Source organism: Pteropus vampyrus, unplaced genomic scaffold (assembly GCF_000151845.1).
Source record: "Pteropus vampyrus isolate Shadow unplaced genomic scaffold, Pvam_2.0 Scaffold235, whole genome shotgun sequence".
NCBI classification, from domain to species: Eukaryota; Metazoa; Chordata; class Mammalia; order Chiroptera; family Pteropodidae; genus Pteropus; species Pteropus vampyrus.
In genome coordinates this window covers 1091009-1096537 of record NW_011889016.1, presented here as the reverse complement: position 1 = coordinate 1096537, position 5529 = coordinate 1091009, and positions in this window count along the sequence as shown.

The window sequence follows — 5529 nt, the reverse complement described above, 5'->3', positions numbered from 1 at the left end:
TCCTGGGAACCCCGCAGCTGGGCGCCGGCCCCCCAGCCCGGGGACGAGGCCTCGCCGGTCCAGCCCGCGAAGCCCCCCGAGGCAGCGGGCGGCCCGGGACCGCGTGTCCCCCGCGCCTGCTCAACTCCCGCCCGTGCGTGGGGTTGGTTGCGGGCGAGCTCCGTCAGCACCCAGGCCGTGGGTACGGCCACATGCAGGGGACCAAGCTGTCGGCTGCGGTTGACCAGGCGAACTCTCTCCTGACCTTTTTGAGGAGTTTCAGGACAAAGCAGCTTGGACCACTAAGTACAGCGCTGGGAGGACGCTTCTCTGTTTTCAAAAGCCGGTCGCCGAGTCCCACTTCCTGGAGAGCGTGACGCTGGCGGTCTCACCTGCACCTGACTGACGCTGCGCGGCGCGCGTGCGCAGCGCGTCTGTGCCGGTTTTCCCTTGAGTCACCGAAGAGGCACCAAAATACGGGAAGAAAATAGTGTCACAAGCAAATTATTTTAACTCTATTTCAAAGCGCATTGTTTTAAACACCCGCCGGCCAAATTCAGAAGTATTAAATCTTCGATTTGAGAAATCACATTCCCCAGATGGGGTATTGGCCACGCCCCCCTTTTTGTCCTTATTCTCGTGGGAGACACGGTGGCCATAACTCCTCAGGCCCACACATGAAAATCATCTGCTCGCATCGCTCTTTCATGGCATTTTGTGGGGCTGACATAATCAGAAGGCATAATTCAATTTTTTTGAATTAGCCATTTATGACAGTGCGGGCAAGACACAAACATTCCCGTGAATCATGCAGACCAATAATGGAAACTAAAAATAAAGTGACTTTTCCCCATCATCAGGGTAATGGTTTAATTGTGTACAGTTATCCTTACGTTAAAAGCTGCATACCTGGCAAGCTTTATCGGGTAACAGGGACTTTTAAATGTGCCAATGTTCCTACACAAGTAACGTGGGTCAATTGCAAAAGGGATAACCATAATGATTAAATCATTAAAATTTTGTCTATGCTTCACAGAGCATAGAGAAAATTAACTTCCCACCAACCTCATTTTTCTGCTGAACATGAAATAATGATTTTCTGCCAGTATAATTACAAAGCTAACATCTGATAGAGTCAGCATCCAGCGGGGATTAGCGCAGGCATGAGTATTAGACCTCATTACCAGCTTGACTGCAAAATTATTACATCTTGTAATTGGAGGGTGAGATTTATATACAGATTGGCCGGGTTTCTGTAAGATTGTAATTACAAGCTTCGTTGGTTCGCTACTTATCGCGTGGTGCAGGAGGAGGCAAAAACAAGCAGAGGGAAGACCATTTCATTAAGCTGTAACCCCATCAAGGGAGGAGCGCTGAGACGTCGCTGTATTTATTAGGCCAAACAGAGCTGTTTGCAGAAGGGGAGGCCATTTATTGCCGCCTGACAAATGGGATTTCATTTATTTAACCTCGGCGATCTATTTCAGTAAAATGTACAAACGAGCCATCCATTTTATGATTCCGGAGTCAACGCTCAATTATCTAAAGGCTAACTGAGTGTTAAAGTGGCCATCTGCTAGGATGAATTCATTGATTTAATTTGCTTCATGTTGCTGAATGACTCGGGGAGGCGGGGAGGAGGGGCCGGGCCTGTGTGAGTGATGGGGGCGCCGGCTGGTGCCACCCCCGAGCGTGCGTGCGCGCATGCGCGCGTGAGCGTGCATAATCCTTCACACAATGGAAGGCCGCGATCAATAGCAGCTCACGTTTTATGAGACGAGGAGTTAAGTCGCTCTGCCCAAGCCAGAGCTCTTCTGTCCTCCCCGAACAAGTACTCTCGTGGTCGAGTGAATATTGACAGGCTGGCTTCTTCGCGGCTAATTTGGAGGGCGCCCGGGCCAACCGGCGGGCGAGCAGTAATGGAGCCCTCATTAGAGTTCATCGCGAAAGCTGCAGATCGATGCCCGCGCCGGCCGCCGGCCCCGGAGGAGGCGCGCCGCTTGCTTTCGGCCGGCGTCAGCCGGTCCTCATTACCCTTCGGCTTCTTTAAAAATACAGATATATTTTTTTCGAAAGTAAATAAGCCAATGAGTAGGCGCGTCTCTCCCTGAGCCGGTGCTGAGCGTGGTCGGTGCTGGCGGCTTGGCGAGGAGGCGGGGGAGGGCGCGGCGGCCCCCCGCAGGCCCCGCCGTGTCACCGGGACAGCCCAGGGGACGACCCCGGGAACAAGGGCTCAGTTCTTTAGGACTCGGTGCCGCGCTCCCCGCACCCTCGCGGCGCAGCCCCGCAGCCTGGCGCCGAGCGTGTGCGCCAGAAGGGAATGTCCTCGGCAGTCACGGAGATGCCTCCCCTGGTCCCTGGTGTGGGGGTGTCTTTGTGAGAGAGGAGAGGCCCCTTGGAGCTCAATGACACACGTTTCCAGAACGTTCTTCTCTACGAGAGGCTGCCTCCCCGCCCCTACCCCGCCACGAACGGCCCCTGAGCAGATGGCAACGCTGCCGCGGCGCCGCGAGCGCACCGGGAGCCTCGCCGCCGCGGAACAGAGAGCTGCTCAGTGCGCGTCTTTCTGGCCGCGGCCCGGTGTCCCTCAGGTGTGCCTTGAACTGGGCGACCACCCCCTCAGGAGGGGACGGGGCGGGAAGGCCTCCGCCCAGGGTGGCCACAGCTCCGAGCCCCTGAGAGCGGCAGGCTCCGTTCGCGCTCCGGGCCGCTTCCATGCAGCTTCCTGTCACGGTCACGTTCTCGGTCCGTGTGTCCCGTCCAGCACGTGGCTGAGCACCCGCCTCGGCTGCCGGGCCCCACGCACCTCCCTGTCACTCACACCCACACGTCCCCGCAAGCCTCCCATCCCAGATCCGCCGTTAGACACCTGCTTCCTCCCCGACTCGGCCTTCCAGAGCCTCCACTAGCCCGCCGCGCGGACGCCGCCCCACTCGCGCGTTCACGGGCGGCTTCCATGCAGGGCGTCCACTCGGTCTCAGAGCGGCTCCGGGACTAGAAGCAGGGGTGAGATCCTGCCGGAGAAGTGTGGAGGGGGAGCCGCTGCGCCCTTGCTGGTCGCGGCAGGGACCCTCCGTCCTCGCCCCGCCCCTCCCCCACCTCTAGGCGTCCCCACTTCCTGCTTCTCTTCTGGACGTCGTATTAGCCATGGCTGCCCAAGGGGCACGGGCACGACAGTCGCTCTGCCGAGAGTCCCTTACTAGCGAGGAAACCAGACGACAGCCGGAGGGCCCATCCTCCTTCTAGAATCAACCCCAGAAGTGAGTGGCCAGACGCTCATCTCCTTTGTCCCTGGCCGGGACTTCCTGTGTCGCCCAAGCTCTCAGTGTCCACATCGGCCACATGGAGGCTGGCCGTGGGCAGGCGGAGCTGCGTCTGTCAGGCGCCAGGCAAAGGGCCGCGAGCATCCAGGCTGGGCACACCCAGTGCCCCCAGAGAGAAGTCTGCCGAGAGCAAGCGCGCATCCTGGGCCTGGAGCCCGCGCTCATCCAGTCGGAGGGGACGGGAACAAACGGGCCGCTCGTCCGCAGTCAGACGCCCAGCCGGGGCCGATACCCAAGGGCCTCGCGTTCGGCGAGACGCGGTCCCGTTTCTAACGGGTGTTCTGAGGACCATGCGTCCAGGTGGCGGTGTGTCCAGTGCGTTACTTAGGAAAACACCCGCACCCAGGCTGGGGCCCTCCCATGGCAGCACGTCGCCTGGATTCCCCAACGGTGGCTGCTTTTGCCGTGACAGGCACAAGCGTTTCTTTACCTCTGCTTGCAACAGACTGAAGCCCGTGATGGCGTTGCTTTTACACGATACATTTAGCATCTCTCTTCAACACATTTTCACCACGGTGATCAACACGTGGTCATTGAGAACTCTTTACACTTGAAACTCTGAAAACGATTAATGAATTGGCCGAATTATGAATTGGAATTTATTTGTTTTAGATTTAAGGTAACTTGTTCGCTTCTGCTAGAAATCCACTGCTAGCATCGAGACGAGTGATTGGTCTTTCATTCAGTTTTGAATATAAATACAAATAAGTGCACTTGACAAATTAAATAATTCTCCTTCACCCCTGGATGATCCTATTGATTTCCGCATCTGAAGCCACGTCAGGCAGTCCGTCTTGCCTCGCTCAGTTGCTCGTTTAGGGGCGGGCTGCTTCGGGCTGTATTTATTTGCAGCGATCAATGTGATGTAATAGTTTTGATCATTTGCACAATCTAAATGGCTCCCACCAACCAGTGGAGCAGGAAACGGACTTAGTTGATTTAAGAAATGGCCAAAATACCCAGATTAATCACCATGGGATCATTTCGGTTTTCAAGACAATTGCCTAAAAGTAATAATAATAAACTGACAAACAGAAAAATAAAACCAACAGCAACAATATCAGTACAAGTGGGTATTAGATGGCACTGACCAGGAGGGACTGTGCCCCGCTCAGTCCTGCCTCCCGCTCCACGTGACCTGAATGCTCAGCACAGCGTGGAGGCCAGGCGCACTGGTTGCGGTCACCACAGGACCTGAAGGTGGGGGTCGAAGGTCAAATCGGCGTTAACTTGAAATTCCACGAAGCTGGGCGAGATTTGAGCGGGACCCCTAGGGGCGGCAGGTGGCGTATCCCACTGCTGACGCTGAAATGCCTTTCCCAGTGAAGGAAGGAGTTCAAGTGCTGGCCAGCTGAGGGTCACAGCCCCAGACGGCCCCCGGAGAGCAGGCAGGAAGGTGCCCCGGCTTTGGCGAGACTCGCTTCCTCCACACGAGGCCCTGACTCCCTGGAGCCTTCTTGTCAGAAGTATGATCTTTTTTGTCTGCACCTTAAAAGAAATAGTTGTTCAAATCCCAAATGTTTTCGGTGAAAGAAAAAATAAACCGCAGGATGTGTCTAATACTTTCCTAATATCAATGAGTTATTGTTCAATTCATTCTTTGACTTTAAGACATCAAAAACTACAAGATTAATTTATGGTGTTCTCCTCCTGAGAAATTTTCCAATTTATAATAAACATTAGTACATAGACCCGTATGCGCCCACAGTCATTACTTCTATCAAACAGACTCGGACCCCAGAGAAACCATGTCACGTTTCTTAAAAGGTGTCGTGACGCCATGAACTGGTTGGGAGAAAAACGATTTATATTACATGGCTTGGAATTATAATTTTTAGGTCTGTTTTTTTAAGAACTTCCACGTAACAGCAAACCCTGTTTCCAGCCAAGAGCCTGCCGATGTTTTTTGCCGAATAAGGCACTTTTGCGAATTCATTCTTTTGTATTCTCCGAGATGCCATTGAATTTAAATGAGCTCAGTGATCAAAGAAAATTGTGTACGTTTCATGTGACTACTAACTAGTGTGCCCAGCACGGTCCCCGCGAGTGGCAGAAAGGTGAGCTCCAGCTTGCCGGGGCCCCGGCCCCAGGGAGCAGCAAAGGAGAGATGGGTCTGGGCGTGGGGAGCCAACGTGGAGGCCCCAGGAGGCGGATGTGTCACCGAGAAGGAGAGCAGACGTCTCACGTGCTCAGGAGGCTGGGCGGCCGGCGGGGCCGTGTCCCGAAT